The 21,521-nt window shown below is 41.3% G+C and overlaps 1 protein-coding gene and 1 long non-coding RNA gene across 3 annotated transcripts in view; both read right to left on the bottom strand.

The window, feature by feature from the left end:
- The window catches only part of LOC141325593 (uncharacterized), a 98,435-nt gene that overhangs the window by 71,151 nt on the left and 5,763 nt on the right, over positions 1–21,521 (bottom strand). The window lies entirely within an intron of this gene.
- On the bottom strand, positions 19,489–20,464 carry LOC141325598 (uncharacterized). Its single transcript, XR_012353785.1, has 3 exons — positions 20,366–20,464; positions 20,152–20,276; positions 19,489–19,653 (listed from the first exon to the last, which is right to left on the bottom strand). It is a non-coding gene; the product is annotated as an uncharacterized lncRNA (long non-coding RNA).

The following is a 21,521-nucleotide window of genomic DNA, read 5'->3' as shown; positions in this document are numbered from 1 at the left end:
AGTCAGACTTAAGTCACAAATATTAGGACTTGAGACATGCTTGACAAATATTCATAAAAGACTTGACTTTAACTTGATAGTCATGACCTGAGACTTGACTCGGATTTGAGTTAAATGACTCAAAAAAAATTATTTTGTAAGATAAATATTTGTTTGTTTTCTCAAATACAGAAAAGTTAAAAAAGTTGATTTTTGAAAGATGTAGTAGTCCCCTGCTGAAGAAAAAAAAAAAAAAAAAAAAAGCTAAAACCAGCCTTGGCTGGTCTAAGCTGGAAGTAGCTGGTTTTAGATGGTGGTTTCCCAGTCTGACCAGCTCAGAACAGCCTGACCAGTCTGGAAAAGTGGCCAAAACCCCTCTAAAACCAGCCTGCTGACCAGCTAAAACCAGCCAACCAGCCTACATGTGTTATTCAAAGTCAAAGTCAACTTTACTGTCAATACAAGTAACATTAAATACAAAAGGTAGATTTTTTTAAAAATATGAATAAATACAATTAAACATATAATATATAAAAATGAAAAATACAATATACAAATAAGGGCACATGGTGCAAACCATGCAAACAATATAGTGCAACAGTGCTTGTAAGTATGATAAAAGTGTCAGAGCAGTCTTGTAACAGTCTTATGATGAAAGGCATAGTTCACCCAAAAAGGAAAATTTGATGTTTATCTGCTTACCCCCAGGGCATCCAAGATGTAGGCGACTTTGTTTCTTCAGCAAAACACAGATTTTTTACGAAAACCGGTGCAGTCTGTCAGCCATATAATGGCAGTAGATGGGCACCAAACCTTTAAAAGTAAAAAAAAAAACAAAAAAAAAACGAATCCAAATTACACCCTGCGGCCCGTGACGATACATTGATGTCCTAAGACCAGTGATGGGCAAGCTACTTGGAAAATGTAGTGAGCTAAGCTAATAGTTACTCTTCATTAAATGAAGCTTAGGTACACTAAAGCTACAGCCTTGGGTAATGTAGCAAGCTGTAGTCCAGAGGTTCTCAAAAGGCGGCCCACGGGCCGCATCAGGCCCATTGCCCTTTAAAATGTGGCCCGCAGCAGCGCGGACCGATCAGCATATAACGTCCTCTCGTGGGACATTTGACGTCATATACTGATTGGTCTGCACAGCACAGAATAGAGTGGAGGATACCTAATAATTTTTTATTTATAAATAAAAGTATGCTGCAATCAAGAGTAAACTAATTAGTACACACAGTATATTGAATGTTTTTTTTTTAATCTAAAATTATTTTAATAGCATGCATGTTTTTCATGCAACCCATCGCGAGACTAGTGCGTGAAACCGGCAAATCAGTTTAATTTCTTAGCTATTGTCACAGAACTTTTTAAGCTCTTATTATTGTTGAGATGGCGACCAAAAGGAGAAAGGTAGATGATGAAAACAGGACTTCTAACTCTGCGTGGGAATCTGAATTTGCTTTTACTGAGGTACAAGACAGACCAATGTGTCTCATCTGTTAAAAGACGATTGCCGTTTTAAAGCGGGCTAATCTGCAACGACACCATGAACAGCTTCACGCGACTGCAAGGTCCACGTACCCTCAGGACAGTAATATCAGAAAACATAAAATAAAGACTTTGCGAGATGGCTATATCAGTCCCAACAATTCCTGTTTCGCAGTCACGTTAAATGCAGTGACAATGTTACTGAGGCATCATTCAGAATCACCTGGAATATTGCAAAAGCAAAGAAACCAGCTACAGAGGGGGAGTTCCTAAAAAAACATTTATTGACTGCACGGAATCACTAATTTCGGATTTCAAAAAGGAGGATGACATTATTAGACAACTTTCAAAACTACAACTGTCTGATTCAACGGTTACCAGGTGAGTAGAAGACATTACAGATAATCTCTTTTTACAGCTCTTAAATGACATTGAGAGTGCCGAGTATTTTAGTCTGGCATTGGATGAATGCACTGACAGCACAGACATCGCGCAGCTTATGGTCTGGGTACGTTTTCTCAAAGAGGAGAAATTTGAAGAAGAAATGTTGACTTTGCTACCATTAAAAGGCCAAACGCGAGGTGAGGACATATACTCTGCACTAAAAGATTTTTTCCACGGTCCAGGCAAAAACATTAACCTTAAAAAGCTTGTTTCTGTAACTACCGATGGAGCGCCTTCAATGGTCGGAAAGGAGAAAGGACTGATTGCCTTACTCAGAAATGATCCTGAAACTTACTGTACTTTTACATGTATGTGAACATATGTGTGAAATATAATTTGCCTTTAGTAGGTTTTCATGAACATTTGAAACACAAGGATTATGCAGTATTTACAAATAAGGATTCATTCATTGAAAAATCAGTAATGTTTTTGTGCTTCAAGGATTGGTAAGAACCAATGTGTAGTTATAGTTTTCTCATATTCTTTACATTTACAATGCAAAACTCTGTTTAATCTCCAAAACCTGGTTTAAATGAATAAAGACGTTTGTATGGGCATTAAATTGTTGTTATTATCTTATTATTAAATAAATTAATATATGCCAGTGGCCCTCTGTATTTCATGTGGTTGAAATGTGGCCCTCTTGACCCCTGAAGTTGAGTACCTCTGGTCTAAATGAACACAGTAACACACTTCATTCTGAAACAAGAAGTGCATTAAACTTTTTATTTAATTAAATTACATGTTTTCTGACTTAATGATCTCACTTAGTCTTCGTTCAGTGTGATAGTTAAAATGTATCAAAAATAACTGGTGATCAACAGTTTAAATACTCACAAGGGCTGATTTTAAAGGCAATTATTCAGGAGCAATCCACACAAAATATAACTTATTAGAAAATCCAAATTTTGCAGCATTTCTAAATGATCTGAATTAAAACTGTGTTACAGATATAAAAATTCTCTCATATTAAATTCAGATAAGAGAAATATGACTTATTTGGCTAAAAACCTGTGCACAGCAGCTTTTATAATATAATTTGCATTTAGACAGATGTACTGTTACTTCTTTCTCGACAGTAGAACTTTTGAAAATGGATTTCACTTTACAAAAACAGCCTTCTTCCACTTTAGAAACAGTTCCAAGGTGCAGAATATGCCATGTTCATTAAACAGAAAAGCTAGGTCACACATTCATGACCTCTAGACTGGACTGCATCTTTAATAAGCTACAGTTAGTGCAAAATGCAGCTTCTAGAGTTCTTACCAGGTTAAGAATATTGGGATGACTGTTATAATACAAAATCAACCGCATATAAGGCATAAAAGCCAAACAGAAAGCAGCACACACAGGCATATGCCGTATGAAGACAAGACAACAAATATTAAAATCTAAATTAAAAATTTATCAGTCTTTTCAGAACAAGAAGAATACTTTATCACCATTCGCTTTTGATTTCAAGCTTAACACTTAGATCATTTTTGTCCTCCACGTTTACCGCACAGGCCTCTTCCTTTTTAGGAAAGTGGACCTGCAACTCATTATCTGGCAAGTTACCAGTCTTTAAGGAACTGCAAGTATTACATCTGTCCTTCTTTGGATGGTAAAGACCCAGGTTCTGCTCTTTAAATTCTTCTGAGAACACCTGCCTCGAGAAGGGTCTCAGCATCTTTTCTTCAGCAGCATGATGGTAGACTTTATACAGGCTAGTCATGGACTGGAAGACAGGCTCCAGGTACTGTTTTGATGTTAATGACCTACAGTTGCATAAAGCCACCTTTGGGAGATCCTGCAGAAAACTCTTCATGAACTCACGATCCTCACGTCTGAGGTTTGCTGCTGTATTCTGTGGTGTGTTTCCTGTGTCTTGCACCCAGTTAAGAGCACACCATTCCCCTATTCCGAGTGTTGCCAAAATAAACTTTTACACACCCTTCTTCTCTGTCCATCAACTTTTAAGATATAAATAAGAGTAGACACCCTTCTTGAATTTTCACAGCCTCTCCTCCACATTACTGGCATTACATCGACCAAACCACACACGTACATTTTCTTCTCTTCCCAGTTCATGTTCTCCCAGAAACATTTAAAAATCTTCTCTCTGTCTGCTTCTTCAATTGTACCGCAGTGATGCTTGGAGGACTTCACGCATCCAGCTGACTGACATCTTGGTCCCATCACTCGGGGCTCCATGTTAACTTGTTCATTCCTGCTTATCCCAACATACGGTTGTCCCATCATTCTTCTCCTTTTATTAACACTTTTCTTCCAACTTCTTTCATTCTGTCATCTTCTTATTCCATCTCTATCATCTTTGGTGCCATCAATGGATTCTAAAAAAAATACAACAAAAATATTCGTATTTGTATATAATGTGTACTACTGCTGTGATTACTGCACATTATGCATAGAAATATCACTAAAGTGCAATATTTTCTCTATAAGTCATGTCATGGTATAAAAGAAGAGTACAACATGCAATGGCTGAAACCAGGCCAAACTTGGCTTTATTGAGGGACTTTAGTTTTATGCTCAACTGAAAACAGATTTGTTGCCATGTGCCAAACTTCTGCGTCCTTGTTGAGAAACTTGTGTTCTCTTACGAGAGGTCTCTCGTACTGCGTAAGATCTCTTACGCTCGGGGAAAATCCTTTTCTGCGAGAGATATTGAAGCCAAAAAATATCCTTAATTTTGTATTAATGTAAAACGCGTTGCAGCAGTATACAGACATAGGCGAGGCGGCTCGCGTGCCTATTGGCTGCTCTGCGGCAATTGCAGCAGCCTATCGAGTGAGGCCTGGCGCGGTGCCAGCTCTAATGAGGGCATTTCGCGCCCAATACGTCATCTCCCGCCAATAATGGCGTGATCCAGGCCTATAAATACCTCTCGTAGGCAGCTATACACTGATTTTTCATCCTTCACGCGACGCCTTCGCATCGCTGGAGCTGGAGAAGAAGCCGCCGTCGACTGGGAGCATCTCAGCGGGACGAGTCTGAAGCTGCTGGCTACGCCGCCTTCCTGCTGCGCTTTCCGGCGGCTATATCCTTTTTCACTTATATACTCTAAAAGAGCTAGCGTCTTTGTAAAGATGCCATCCTGCGACTCGTGCAGAGTCGCACTCAGCGACGGGGACCGCCACGCCGTGTGCGTTTCCTGCCTGGGTGAGGAGCACGCTGTGATGGCGCTCGCCGAGGGCGGCTGCCCTCACTGCGAATCACTGGCCATGGCGACTCTGTGGACTCGCCTGGCCTACTTCACACAGCCTGCTCCCGTGCCTGCTGTGGCGCCGCGCCATAAAAAGCGCCGTGCCCAGAGGCTTCTGGAATCGTCCTCCAGCCGTCAAAGCTCGCCGGCGCGCCCGCTTGCTTCACCAACCCTCGCCTTCTCCGTACCAGATCTGGAGCAGCCGCTGTCAGCCGCCGCGCCCGCTGACGTCGCTGACGAGGGGAGTGTGATGGAGGAGGGGGAGGACTCTTGTTCGCTGGCAGCGTCAGGCAGCGAGGATTGGGCGAGCTCTGCGGATACCGCCCCTCCTGCCCGCGCCCCACCCAGCGCGAGAGCTTCTATCGAGTCAGAGCTCATGAGGATTCTAACTCAGGCCACAGCGAGCTTGGGCCTGGAGTGGTCCTCACCCGAGCAGCCTGCTCACAACCGGCTGGATGGCCGGTTCCTTCCGAAGGGGGAGAGAACTTTGCACGCTAGACCGGCTCCTTTCCTTCCGGAGCTTCATCAGGAGCTCGCAAAGTCCTGGAGCGCCCCCTACTCGGCGAGAGTGCGCCCATCCTCCTCCCCGGCGTTCTCTGTAGTGGACGGCGCCGAGAGCAGAGGATACCTCTCGATACCTCCAGTGGAAGAAGCGATAGCGGCCCACTTATGCCCGCCCTCTGCTGGACGGCGTGCTAAGCCGGCGCTGCCGTCTAAGGCCTGTAGACAAACGTCGGGCCTACTCCACCGGGCTTTCGCCGCCGCGGGACAGGCCGCCTCAGCGCTGCATACCGCCTCAGCGCTGCATACTATGGCCACGCTGCAGATTTTCCAGGCCGACCTTCTCCAAAAGCTGGACGAGGAAGGCCCGGACCCGATCTGCGTGCCGGATTTGAGGAGCGCCACGGACCTCGCACTCCGCGCCACCAAATCGGCAGCTCAGGCCATCGGACGCAACATGGCGGCGCTGACGGTCACGGAAAGGCACTTATGGCTCACGCTCTCAGAGATGGCGGAGCCCGAGCGTACAGCCTTTCTCGATGCGCCGTTCTCCTTGGCTGGTCTGTTCGGCACCTCTATGAAGGACTTCACAGAGAGGTTTGCTGAAGTTCAGAAGACCTCTCAAGCGATGAAGCACTTCCTGCCCAAGCGGTCCAGCTCTACCGGCCGCCCGAAGCCGCCAGCGCAGAGCTCCAGACCCCAGCCTCAGCCCGCTGCAGCTGTCACACAGCGTCACCAGGCGCAGGGAGCGAGACCTCGTTCCCGCTTTGCAGGCCGCCGCCACGGAGCGCGCGCCCAGAGGCCCAGGGTTGAGCTAAAACCTGATCCTCCGAAGCAGGCCTAGTGCAGCTAGGAAAACGCCGGTGCGCGAGTCCCGCGGCTGCCAGACTCCCACCGAAAGTATTCGCTCGCTCAGTCCCAAGAAATGTGGCTGTTCCAGCATTATCCGCAGTCATCAAGCCGGCACTGCAGCCCGCCTGTCTGCACTCAAAAGCCGTTCTCACGGCTACCCAAATAAATCCTCAAAAGAGTGTATTTTCTGGTGTTCTGGCCACAGCCGAAGGTGTTTCGTGTGTAGAATGCATGCCCACTACCCAGTGCCCATCACTACACATAAGCACAACCTGTCATACAAACCCCGCGCACATAAAGTCGACTCAAATCGACTGCGCTTCACATGTGATAAATGTGCCCACCCCACGGTGCCCACACATATCACATCATGCAGGTCTTATGGTTTCTGTAAAAACGAAACCGGACTGCACCCCGTCTACGTGTCTGAAAGCCACGTCGAGTGTGTTAAATGTGCCCGTTACCACGCAACCACATATACACACAAAAATAGCAGTCCCCGCTGTCAGCGTGCCTCGAGCCTTGCATGTCACAAGCACTCGTGCGTCACAACGCACCGAAGCCGCTCTGTTATTAACAGATCGGAGCGCGCTTCGCACCCACCCCCTTGCTATACATGCAAATGCATGGGAGAAGCTTCCAGGGGTTTCACAGTGGGTGCTGGACATCGTAAAGAGAGGCTATTCGCTCCAGTTTCGACGGCGCCCTCGCCGTTATACGGCGCGCGTCGAGACCACTATGCAGGCAGATGCAGTACACCTGCTACGAGCCGAAGTGGCCACATTATTGAGCAAAGGAGTCATAGAACCCCTATCACAAGATCAGAGCGAAGGAGGGCTATACAGCAAATACTTCCTGATACTGAAAAAGGACGGGGGATTCAGGCCCATACTAGATCTAAGGCAACTGAACAAAGCGCTGGTGAAGCGGAAGTTCAGAATGCTCACAACCAAGAAAATCCTCGCACAAGTGTGCCACGGAGACTGGTTTGTGTCAGTGGATCTGAAAGACGCGTATTTTCAAATACAGATAGCGTCGCGTCACAGGCGATTTTTGAGATTCGCCTTCGAGGGCCAAGCTTATCAGTACACTGTCCTGCCGTTCGGTCTGTCCCTAGCACCCCGTACGTTTACGAAGTGCATGGACGCAGCGCTCGCCCCGCTCAGATTGAAGGGAGTGTGAATACTGAATTATTTGGACGATTGGCTGATTTTAGCGCAATCTCGCACAATGCTCATGGAGCATACGACCATGTTACTCGATCATCTCGAGAATTTGGGTTTAAAAGTCAACTGGGCGAAAAGTTCGCTGACTCCCAGCCAGAATATCTCCTTCCTGGGCATAGAACTGGATTCGCTGTCAATGACAGCGAAGCTATCGCCAAGGCGCACGCTGAACATCCAGAGCGCAGTGAACTCGCTCTGCTGCAGCGCGTCTGCCCCGCTCAAGAAATTTCAAAGAATGTTAGGTCTTATGGCCTCAGCATCATCAGTTCTACAGTTAGGGATGCTCCGCATGCGCCCACTGCAGTTCTGGCTGAAAGCGCGAGTGCCGTGCCGAGCGTGGGCATCCGGTCGACTCCGTCTCACGATCAATCAGAAGTGCGTTACAGCCCTGATGCCGTGGAGAGCAGCCGACTGGTACCGAACAGGTGTCACCCTGGAGAGACCCTCGAAGGTGAAGGGATGGGGAGCACTGCTCAAGGGCAGACCGTCGTTCGGCCAGTGGTCAGAATGCGAGAAATCACTACATATCAACTGCCTCGAAATGATGGCAGTGGAGAATGCGCTGACGCGTTTCTTCCCTTATTGAAGGAAAGTCATGTATTAGTCCGCTCCGACAACATGTCAGTGGTGGCTTACATAAATCGCCAGGGCGGTCTCAGGTCCAGAAACCTATACACCAGGGGTCGTCAACTGGCGGACCGCGGTCCGGATCCGGACCGTAAGATGCGTCCATGCGGACCGTGAAGCCAAACGCTATTTCTAATAAATAAATTTATATCAAGCACACTAGGGTCAGCGTTTGGGTGCAATCTTCCGTGCAGTGAAGAGAACAGAGATCGGCATACAGATGTAGCTTTCAGTGAGTGAAAAACGTTGGTTGAAAACGCATTATGTTGGGGTTACGTCACGAAATATTGAAAATATATCTTTTTATACTGTATTTTTATTTTATTTTTTATTTATGTTTTAAACCACGACGGTGAGCCAATGGATATCACACAAGCAACGTGAAAACTGCATGATAAAGTGAAAGTAAAAACAGTGCTTCCAGCATCTGATGTGCAAATTCTCTCTAGGAGACAATGATAGACGAATATACTTCATATGCTGATATTAATTTACTTCCCTAATATTTCTCTTGTGCACCGAACACAGTGGGGAAAAAATAAAAGGAAACGTATTTCGTGTAGGCTAAGGGTTGTTTTTGAAAGTCGGTTCTTGAAATAAAGCTCTTAATTTTCTTTGATGACTGCAGTATTATTAGGGGTTAAGAAAGTCTTAATTATGATTTCAGGTGGTCTTAAATGTGGGGACTGAAAGGCAAGAATTGCGATGAAACTTTACAAGGCTATCCATTGAATAAAAATGAGCGCTGCGCATTTCAAAGTCAGCTGCGGCGTGCTGCTTATCATTCTGATAGCGCCTCCTGCTGGAAGAGAATGATCTGACATTTTTAATCAGCTCGTACGTCTGCTGTTGTCAAAAAGACCAATTTAAAAAAAAAAATCAGTCCATGGTTTTAAGCACCAAACACGTAGAGTTGTAAATGTTAACTGATGGATCGACAATGTGTTATACAAATTTAAACAATTAAGGCAATAAAATATATGTTAATTAATATAATACTTGATTGACAATAATTGTTTAAATTAATATAAGAATTGATACTTTTGACTCTTGAATTTTATAATTTAAGAAATCTTTTTTGTTTCGTGAAACCTGCATCTCAATTGTAAATCATGCTTTTTACAGTCATTTTAATAATTTATTTATTTATTAATTTAATTTTGTTCAGGTCTTTAAAAAGGTATTTAAATGTCTAGAAATTTAAGATAAAATATGCTGCAGATACCCTGGTCTCGCAAAAAAACATAAATAGTTTTTTATATATATTGTCCGGACCTCGGCTGGTGCGCAGGGTTCATTACCGGACCTCGAGCCGTTTTAGTTGAAGACCCCTGCTATACACGCTTGCAGAACGCCTTCTGGTATGGGCTCACCGCAACCTGCGCTCGCTGAGGGCAGCGCACGTGCAGGGGACCCTAAATATAGGACCAGACAGACTGTCCAGGAACAATGTTCCGGCGGGCGAATGGTCTCTGCACCCTCAAACGGTGCAACTGCTATGGAAAAGATTAGGCAGAGCGGAGATAGACCTATTTGCATCTCAGGACAACGCTCATTGTCTGGAATTCTTTTCCAAAAACATGGACGCGCTAGCCCATGCGTGGCCCCGCCGTCCTCTTTACGCTTTCCCCCCTGTCTCTCTCCTACCTCAGGTGATAGAGAGGGTCAAGGAGGATGGGTGCGCAATACTGCTAATAGCGCCGTTTTGGGAAAACCAGCCCTGGTTCCCAGCGCTGATGCAGATGACGAGCATCGCACCGTGGCCAATACCAGTGAGGAGAGACCTCCTCTCTCAGGCGGGCGGCTCGATTTGGCACCCTCACCCCGAGCTGTGGTCCCTCCATGTTTGGGTCACCAGCGAATATACGACGAACTCCCTACAGGATTGTTAGCAACGATCACACAGGCTAGAGCTCCGTCCACTAGACGGCTCTATTCCTCAAAACGGTCGGTATTTTCGGGCTGGTGCACAGCCCGCGGATCTTCACCCACCAACTGTGGAGTGACAGATGTGCTTTCCTTCCTACAAGAGCTACTGGACAAGGGCAGGTCCCCGTCCACGCTCAAAGTCTATGTGGCGGCTATAGCAGCGTTCTCGAGGACAACGCTAGGTCAGTCAATAGGAAGGAACGATTTAATCATCAGCTTCCTTAGAGGAGCTAAGAGATTAAATCCACCCAGACCGCCTTCAGTCCCCGTGTGGGACCTTTCTGTGGTGTTGGACGCTATGAAGGGCGGGCCATTCGAGCCACTACAGGCGACTGATCTAAAATACCTGTCTCTTAAGACTATATTTCTCCTAGCGCTCGCTTCAGTGAAGCGCGTGGGAGACCTGCACGCGCTCTCCGTGGGCGCAACATGTATGGAGTTTGGACCTAATGACTCTAAAGTTATACTCAAACCCAAGCATGGATATGTGCCAAAGTCCATTAACACACCGTTTCGGGCACAGGTCATCGCCCTGTCAGCTCTACCGGTTGTGAATGAAGAGGCAGACGCGAGACACTTATGTCCAGTTAGAGCACTAAGAGTCTATGTGTCTCGCTTGTCTGCTTTTAGGCAAACAGAACAGCTGTTTGTCTCGTTTTACGGCCATTCTAAAGGAATAGCTGCGTCAAAACAGAGCTTATCCAGATGGATAGTGGATGCTATTGCACTGGCATACGAGTCCAAGGGCATGCGATGCCCGCTAGGTGTCAGAGCACATTCCACGAGGGGCGTGGCCTCGTCGTGGGCCTGGTCGAGTGGGATTGACTTACAAGACATTTGTACGGCGGCGGGCTGGGCCTCTCCGTCTACATTCATAAGATTCTATAACTTGGAGGTTCCCGCCCTACAGGCCAAGTTGTTATCGGTCTAGATATTAATAGATATGCAGACCCATATTCCATGTTAATCCAGGTCGTTTAACCGCCTGGATGTACTATGAGGCAGTGTTACTACTGTCATAAGCCCCTTATACGATCAAGCACTGTATGAACCCCGGGCTATTGCCCTTGGGTCTATGGTATCAGATCTTGGCATGCACGGCGTTTTACATTGGGTCCCCAAGCGTAAGAGATCTTACGCAGTACGAGAGACCTCTCGTAAGAGAACGTACTCGGTTACTAACGTAACCTCGGTTCTCTCAGAGAGGGAACGAGTACTGCGTATCTTGCCGTGCAAGCGCACGCTCTGGGCGCTCTTATGATGAAAAAAACCAGTGTATAGCTGCCTACGAGAGGTATTTATAGGCCTGGATCACGCCATTATTGGCGGGAGATGACGTATTGGGCGCGAAATGCCCTCATTAGAGCTGGCACCGTGCCAGGCCTCACTCGATAGGCTGCTGCAATTGCCGCAGAGCAGCCAATAGGCACGCGAGCCGCCTCGCCTATGTCTGTATACTGCTGCAACGCGTTTTACATTAATACAAAATTAAGGATAATTTTTTGGCTTCAATATCTCTCGCAGAAAAGGATTTTCCCTGAGCGTAAGAGATCTTACGCAGTACTCGTTCCCTCTCTGAGAGAACCGAGGTTACGTTAGTAACCGAGTACGTTTTATGCTCAACTGAAAAAGGACGTTTTGTTCTGTGGAGCAATATGGTGTTTGATATGGAGAGGAATTTAAAAATTTTCTTTTATTTACAAAGATCTTGATCTCACCATTGATTCATCATTCGTGTACGATACATACGTGTCTTCCAGTTTGCTGGGAACTTTGGTACTGATTACAACAGGCATGATTAAGATGGACAACTATGTTGGACATTTTGGCATGTGAACTGGAAAATAGATAAGACTTTTTTCACTCTATCACTTTTTATTAATCATCCGTGGACTGTGACCTGCTTTGGATTCTACTAAGTTTTTTAGTGTGTGTGTTTGTTTAGTTGTTCATTTTCATATGCTGTAAGTGTTCTCAAAAAAAAAATGTTAGTCTGATGATTTCTTGTCACATTGCATCCCTACATTAGTTTCCTCAGCAAACTATTTAATCTATAATTATTAGGGTTGCCCCAAATAGTCGACTAACCGTTAGTCGACGAGAAGAGGGTGGTCGACCGGAATTGTATTGCATTGAAAAAGAAAAAACAAACAAACACAGGAAGTGGATAAGTCACACGGTCTGTGACGGTTAGAAGGTTAATGACTGGTTTTTGTGACAATATTGTACATCGGTCAAGACATCCAAATGCTCACTCATTCATCGACCTCAAATATGGCTTGACATTTGAAACCTATAAGTAGTAGCAGCTCTACATGGCCGCTCACCTAGAAAAATGTGCACTATTTAATGTCTGTACGGAGTGTGGAAGCAAAAAAGTAGCGTGTTTAAAATACTCCCTCATTTTTGGTCATACAAATAAAAGTAATACATCTTTTGAATCAAGAATCTATGTGTATTTGTGTGTGCTCAGAATAGCAACAAAACATTGTGATTTTGTAAAATAATGAAAGCAAACAGGATGCGCTTTCTGCCATCTCTGTGAACTTCATTGCGTCACTCTGTGGATACTGGCCTTTCAGACATGAAAAATATATATAGAAAGTTAAATGTCTACTTTCAAATGCACCAATTCAAACAGATAACAAATATTCTCAGATTATATAATGTCTGAAACATGCACACAGACGCATCAACTACTACGGAGATGACGAGTCAGTGTTGCCGACTTTATATTTTAAGCTAAAAAAAAAAGAAAGCACTGGTTTATCAATAAATTATTGAAATGTTAATGCAGTCTCCTTTGCTCTATTTTTCTGACACATTCATAATAATTACTTCTGCCGGTGTGCTATGCTATATAGCCAATTAAAGGCTCATTATTATGATTTAAATATTTTTTAAATCAATGTATGACCAGTCGACTAATGCTTAACCTTTAAATGCATACCTCGGGTCTTTAGCAACCCGGGAAGTCATTTACTACCCTCTCCCTTCTTCATTTTTTTAAAGTTTGGCATCAGCTTTCTTAGTATTCCTCAATCTATTTGTTATGAACAATAAAACAAGAAAAACTAATTAAATATAAAAGAATGTCTGTTTTCTGATTCATTTTTGTATAAAATAATAATAAAAAATAAATAAATAAAATAAAAGATATCATCAGCAAAATTAGAATTGGTTTGAATGGCTTCACTGCAGAGCAATTACTGTATGTAATAAAACATAAATGTCAGTGTCATTTGATGGTGGATGTGATGAATAAGCTGCCAGCGATCAAAATAATGATTTTGAAGTCATTGAAAATGATAGTTTTGCGAATATAAGCCAGATGCTGAATGAAATGTGGAAGAGCGCTCTGAATGATGGCGATAGTAAAATCATCTGCTTAAATTAAACCCTTCTAAGTTTCAAAAGGTAACGAAATATGCCTTGTTTTATTCTTCTGTAATGATTCTTAAAATATCAAGAGAGTTTTTTGCTATAAAATGATATAAATCCCTTATTTTTCTATAAAGAACAACAATTGTCCCTTCTTTTCCTTTTCTGAAGTTGGCAAACCTGCTACTTACAGGAACACTCCACTTTTTTTGGAAATAGGCTCATTCTCCAACTCCCCCCGAGTTAATAAGTTGATTTTTACCGTTTTGAAATCCATTCAGCCGTTCTCCTGTTCTGGCGATATCACTTTTAGCATAGCTTAGCATAGATCATTGAATCCTATTAGACCAGTAGCATCGCGTTCAAAAATGACCAACGAGTTTAAAACTTGACTCTTCTGTAGTTATATCGCGTACTAAGACCAGCGGAAATGTAAAGCTGCGGTTTTCTAGGCGGATAGGATTAGGAACTACACTCCCATTCCGGCGTAATAGTCAAGGAAGTTTGCTGCCGTAATATGACCGAAGCGGGCGCAGTAATATCACACAGCACATGTGGAAAGTTTACTTCCGTTCCTCGCCATGGAGACATTTGTGAGAGACAATTTAGAAGATATTTACTTTGGTGCAGATCCTGAACCGTATCAATTTGAACCAGAATTCACTGAAGCTGAGGTTTTGGAACGAGGACTTGGATGCAATGCTGCAGCCTGCAGTAGTAGATTTTTTTTCCGGTTTGACAAAATAAACTGGAAAGAACGTCACACGCCGAGTGGACCTAATGGCCAGCTGTCGCAAGAGTAAGTTATTCCTGCAAACCACTACAATATATAATATAAAGATTTTGAATGCAAACTGTCAGTTTACAGTTTCAGGCTTATATTCATGATGTACACTTTTACTCAAAACTCACTTTAAAACACCACCGACTGTTCGCAATAACTTTCTTTTGCAATCACACATGGAATTTGGTCATAGCAAATACTGTAAGCCAACTGTTCGCCCAAAACTAGTTGTCAGGGATTGCATTTCACAGGTAACGTTAGCCAACAATAGCCATTAGTCATGTTACACTTACATGCGATGCTCCTCGTTGTCCTGTCTGTAACGTTAGTTTGAAGATTGTTGGGATCGCAGTGTCCTTTAGACGCCGTGCTGTAGTACCGGTAAAACTATCCAAATAGTCATCTGGTTCAAAATCCTCGGAGCAAACACGCCATTTCTTGATCGTTTCTAACGGTGTTTTGAGATCCATGTTCAGAGCAGCCAGCCATTGATTCATTAGTCGGAATTGTTTTTTTTTCGTGGGAATTCTATGAAACATGGTAGTAGAGTACGTCTTCGACTTACTATCACAGCCCCTTACAATGCACATACATAACCATAGCTAATCACACACAGGTAAATCCAGCCACTAACAATTTACACGCTGCAACTCTGACAGCTGCAACAACTGCGCCTCGGTCATATTACGGCAGCAAACTTCCTTGACTATTACGCCAGAATGGGAGTGTAGTTCCTAATCTTATGGGCCTAGAAAACCGCAGCTTTACATTTCCGCTGGTCTTAGTACACGATATAACTACAGAAGAGTCAAGTTTTAAATAGGACAAATATCGGAACTCGTTGGTCATTTTTGAACGCGATGCTACTGGTCTAATAGGATTCAATGATCTATGCTAAGCTATGCTAAAAGTGATATCGCCAGAACAGGAGAACGGCTGAATGGATTTCAAAACGGTAAAAATCAACTTATTAACTCGGGGGGAGTTGGAGAATGAGCCTATTTCCAAAAAAAGTGGAGTGTTCCTTTAAGGCCCTACCCAAATTGATTTTCTATCGCACTATAAAACATCACGCCAGCTCCCAAACTCCGGAAAGGCCTTCTTGATTATGTTTGAGGTTTAGACACACTCTCTCTGTTTAAATCTAAATTAAAGACACATCTCTTCAGCCATTCACATAATGCATCCCATAACCTTGTGCTCCAGTTTTACCTTTTTATATCTTTTTTATGAATTATTTTCTATCTGCTTTTCTTTTTCCATCTATAGATGACACCAGCTACATATTGAATCCAGCCTCTTACAAATATCTGAGATGATCTAAACACATGAACAGAGATGACACAAAAACCTGCAAGGACTTTAAATGACGCCAACCCTGAACCAACACACAAAACTGCCAATCTTTTCTGAAAATGCAGTCACTGTTTTAAAAGTGTTCACTTTTTTGCTTAGATACCATCATTTCCTAACTGCCTGATTTGTATTACATTAAAACTGTACATTATATGTCATATGGACTGTGATCAATCTTAATTATAATGTAGAAATATGCATTTTCTGTAAAGCTACTTTGAAACGATATGTTCTGAGGAGTTACACAAAAAAATGTAAACTGAATACATCCTGTGATTTTGCAAATTGAAAAGTTTTGATACTCAATATTGTTTTGACTGTATTACTAGAATACATTTTCACCATTGCCATTAAAAATTGATGGCTCACCTTTTGCTTATGAAAAATAAGCATAATTAAGTACTAAAAATTAATGGTTTACATTGTTTTTAAATGTTACACAATATATTTGTATTAAATAGTCAAATAAAATTGCTTTAAATAGGACACTAATATGACATTCTTTGAAAATACAATTTATTTCTGTAGACATTTATACATTTTAATAAGGATCAAATGACTGATCTCAGCTTTCATAAGAAAAACCAACCTGTTTGTTCCTCTTTTTGTTTCAGACTGAATACTTCTGCAATCCTTATGCCTTCATTTTCCTCTTTAATAAACGCCATCTTTATAATAGTGTCACGTGGATCTCAGACGCTTCACATGAGATTTTATGTGTCTGGAGATTTAAAATAAAAATAATTAACAGAAAGAAATATAAATCCAGAATTAATCTCTGTGTGTATCTCAATCAGAGGAAGTCGATTAGAGTAAAAGTTAATGGTCTTAAATGATCCAAATAGCCCAAAAATAAATACATATTTCTGTTAATAAGTATTAATAAGGTATTTTCGGTTGTATATTTGGCATGTAATAATTTCTAGATTACATTCAATAGATTCCACTTTCGTGAGAACTGTGACAGCTTTGAGTTTGTCGTTTTAAATGCATTCACACTGTTTTGAGAGCTTCGAATCACTGAATCATTTTGGAAAGCAATTGATTCAATTGACTCGGAGTTTCAAAAAGCTCCGTTTCTCATCACTACTACCCAGCTAACACAATTACGTCGTGACGACGTTACTGGACCGGACCATATTCGTCGCAGCGACGTACCAAATAACGTGCCAGCGACGTAACTTTGTGATTCCCATATTCGTCGTAGCGACGTTATTTGGTACGTTGCTGGAACGTGATGAGTACGTCTCCACGACCAAACTGGCACGTCGTGAGCACGTTACTATAAAGGACCACATTGGTCGCGGCGACGTTCCAAATAACGTACCAACGACGTAACTTTGTGATTCCCATATTCGTCTTAGCGACGTTATTGCGTTACGTTGCTAGGACGTGGCAAGTACGTCCTAACGACCAAACTAGCACCTTCCCAGTATTTTTAATATTTGCTTCTCACCTTTAGTCCTGTCCGAGGATGTGTTCCTACCACCTTGAAATCAGTATATAATGACAAACTCAAACATTTTCTGCTGTAAAAAACAAACACTAAATCCTTATGTTTTCAAATTGTTGTAGTTTTTGTAAATATATTCACTGCATACATGCAAACCAATACAAAATCATTAAATTCCAACAGAAAATCAGCAAGAACACAGTGCATTCATTTATTAAATCACCATTTATTCAGTTATTTTCTACATATACTAAGCCATTGCATTTTAAACATGACACCTATTATTTAACCATGTAAAGTGCTGCCAAGTCATTAGCACAGATAATTGAACACATCACATAAAGTACATAGTAATCAAAGAATAATACAACCACTGATTAAAATGTTTTACTTTTATTGAAAAATATTAAATATTTAATTAATGATGGGTATAGTATAATAATAGTTATCAGTAGCCTACTCTTATTAACAGAACTCCCCTAGTTTGGTACAAAAATACTGATACAAAGATAGAAACAATTCAGTAGTGATTTCTGTATTACTTTAAGTTAATTTGTTTTCTGAGTGTCCTGTGTATGAAACACCTGCTACAAATATCTGGTGGTGAAGTGCTGTAATACTGCTTCACTCTCAGAAGCAAAACCTAAACAATTACCAAAGGACCGTAATTCTTCTCAGAAGATAACAGAAATAAAGAAAATAGCAACATTAATAAACAGTAAGAACATGTTAATATAACAATGTAGAGATTACATCTCCCCTGTATTAGGCCCACCCAAAAAACATACAGTAAATGAGCCTGTTGACTTTTTCAGAAAAATCTTAGATCTGTCCCCAGCTGTGGAGAAGACTCTTTGCTGAGAATTTAGGTTCTGGACAGTTGTGAGAGAAAAAGAAGAATGTCTTTCTTACCACAGCAGCAGAAGGTACTCTCTTCTGAGGGAAGGATAGGAGGGTGACACTTCACTCTTGATCTACTCTTGGAGAGTTGATGAGGAGTTTTGCTAAAGAATAAGGTTCCTGCTAAGCACTTGGTCTTATTCAGCAAAGAGTACCTCTAATGCAGTGCCACATACTCCAGATTCTTTGCAAACTTGAAACTTTTAATAAAATTGACCATATTATTGTAGTCAGGTTTATTGTTTTTTATTATAACACATGGCAAATGTATGAGAAAATTATGTCAAAGGTGTTTTTCTTCCTCTTCGCTATCCTGAGGCTGTACTGTCAATATCCTTCTCTGGCAGCTGAAAGGGAGAATCACCTTGTTAATGTTGCTACTGTATGTACACACAACCAGTCAAAATCTGCAGTCTTTCAGTTTTTTTTAATGTTTTTCGACACACCAAAGCTATATTTATATTTAACTTACAATACAATAATAGTGTGAAATATTTTAATTTAAAATACGTTTTCTGTTGTTTTTCAAATAGACTTTAAAATGCATTTCTTTCCTGTGAGGCAAAGGTGAATTGTTCAGTAGCCTTTACTCCAGTCTTCAGTTTCACATGATCATTCTCATATGATTTGATGCTCAAAAAACATTTTTGATTATTATCAATGTTGAAAACAGTTGTGCTACTTAATATTTCTGTGTAAACTGTGATTTCTTTTTAGGATAATTTTATAAATACATAGTTAAGGTTTACCTTTTTTTTTTTTTTTTTACTTTTGTAACATTATAAATGTTTTTACTACCACTTCAGATCAGTTTAATGCATCCTTGCTATTAAGGTCTTCATAAAGAAAAAAAAAACTTAAGTGACTCCAACCTAGTGTACACAACTAAATTGGGCAACACAGCATATTAGAATGATTTTGAACACCTACAACTGGAGTATTGATGCTGAAAATTCAGCTTTGAATTTAAATGAAAACACACCTTGTAATAAACAATGCACAGATTGCAAAGAACTTACATTCTGGTGATTACTTCATTTTCCTCACGGCTGCCTTCCTCAGTCATTCCTAGGCCTTCTCATTTTTCACCTTTCCCTTGAATCCACATAAAATATAAATAAAACTAATTAACCAATTAATTTTATAGACAGTTTGTATAAGTTTGTATAAAACTGCAAATCTTCCTTTTGAAATCTTAAGTTATTCTCCAGCTTCTAAAGGAAAGGCACAATCTGTGGCCATGTTCACAGAGAATTTGATCTTACTATTAGGTGACCTGGCAAGGAGATTTAGCTTAAAACTTATTCATGAAACTCTTAAGAGTCCACAATAACCAAAAAGAGGGATACGTCATTTGCATTGACTTTTTCTTTGTTAAATTTCCACACTAAGCATGGGTCGGAGCTCTTAATACAAAGTGCACCAGATAGAAAAAATTAAGTTTAAAATGTACAGTACATACTTTTGTACACTAGGCCATGCCCCAGACAGACGAAGGTCCAGCCCCCAAAGTCTCAAACAAATCCTGTGGGAAACACAGCAAAGTGATGTGGTTGTGTATGATTTAGAAATAGGGGAGTCTTACATTGGTCAAATTCAGGCCAACTCAAATATTTTTTAAACATGTTTAAAAATGATCAGGAGCACAGGAGGTGCTCATGAAGGCAGTGGTTTACAATTGTGGTCCAGGTGACCCACAGCACTGCACATTTTGTATGTCTCTCTTGTTAAACCCACCTTCTTCAGATCATCAGCTCCTTAGGAAAGAGCTTCATGAACAAATCTGTCAGTAAAGAGAGATGTGTAAAATGTATAGTGCTGTGTGTCCCCAGGTCCAGGTTTGAAAACCACTGTTGTAAGTTACCATGACATATGACAATCATACGAGCATCAACAATTTAAAAAAAAATGTCTCCTGACTGAGGAAAAAACAAAATCATTCACAGGCTCTGGAATTAGACTATCAATTGATATCTATCTAGCTATGAGTAATTGAAATGATAAATCCAACCCTGTGGATTACCTGTCTCTCCTCCTGAGCATTTTGTTGTGTGGGTCCAGGAAGGATACTGCTGCACAACTCCAACCATGAGAAAATGCAGTTCCAGCATGTCTTCACATCCAGGACAACAGAAGGGTCAGGGAGGCCTGAATTATAAATATTTAAGCCACTGAAATCAATTTAAATCTATAGTTGTGCCTGAGCGACACTGAAACAATGAGGTTTAGTTTTTTACCGAGGATTTTCTGGGTTCTTCTGAACACAGTCTTCATGATGGATGATCTCTTGATCCTGGATCCTTTCTGCCATACACTTAGAGATGGTTTGAATGTCATGTGGTTGTGTCTAAAATACAAATAGCAGCACCATTAGTCCTGTTGCTTTATATATATTTTTTGGTACTGAACAAGTCAGGAACCAAATCAGTAAGTTACCTGTACTTGATACCCATCCCTGATCATAATCATGGTTGTCGTGTTGCTGCTGCCCAGACTCTCTCTCCACCTGTTATTAAAAAAAGTATGTTAGTTTTGAATAAAACATTGATAAAACAATGAACAATGAATAAAGCATTCAAACTACTACTTAAAAAAATAGGCTCAATACATTTAGTGCAATAATATGAAAAATTATCCAGAGACCAGCTTTGAGGACGTGCCCACGACGTTTCTGGGACCTTAGCCAAAATCCTTAAACTACTACGTAGTATCAATGAACATCATTTCTAATAAGCAACTCACTGAATGACTCAACTGGTTCACTGGCAGTAGGGACATAAAATAGTAAACTATTTGTTGGATACATATTTGTTAAAACTAAACTATCAGATCTGTTTGTCAATGAAAAGTCACTAGCATAAAAATTATGCAAGTTATGTAAAAATGTTGTATGTAAAAACCAATAACATGTAACGAGCAAATTACACCATTTACAGGCCTGTTAATCGACAGGAAAGCAGGACATTATTAATCCCACATACACTGAATGGGATTTCGGCAGCCTCGGTCTAATTAAAAGTTTATATAACATCAGTGGTTTGTATTTAAGTTTACAATACGGCTAGGCTAGCATGAGCATTGTCAGATGCGAACGACAAGCAGTCAACATTACTATGGTAGAATTAAAAAAAAAATGAATACTGTATGTTATCGTGGGTAAATTTCAAACTAGACTAAAAATAAGGTATAACATTGTAATTTAGGATTTTAAAAGTTAACTTAACGTTACCACAGACCGCATCCAGAACTAAGCTAATTAACGTTAATATTAACCAAACAGGGCATTTATTTATTAAATTAATATAGAAAACCTACAAAAACACAAAACACTACTTATCTTACGTGTCATCTAACGTTATATCAGCAAAAAATTATGAATAAGAGTAGATTTTA

Source organism: Garra rufa, chromosome 2 (genome assembly GCF_049309525.1).
Source record: "Garra rufa chromosome 2, GarRuf1.0, whole genome shotgun sequence".
Taxonomy (NCBI): Eukaryota; Metazoa; Chordata; class Actinopteri; order Cypriniformes; family Cyprinidae; genus Garra; species Garra rufa.
Note: the sequence above shows the minus strand (reverse complement) of the source record. Positions and strands in the feature narration are given on the sequence as shown.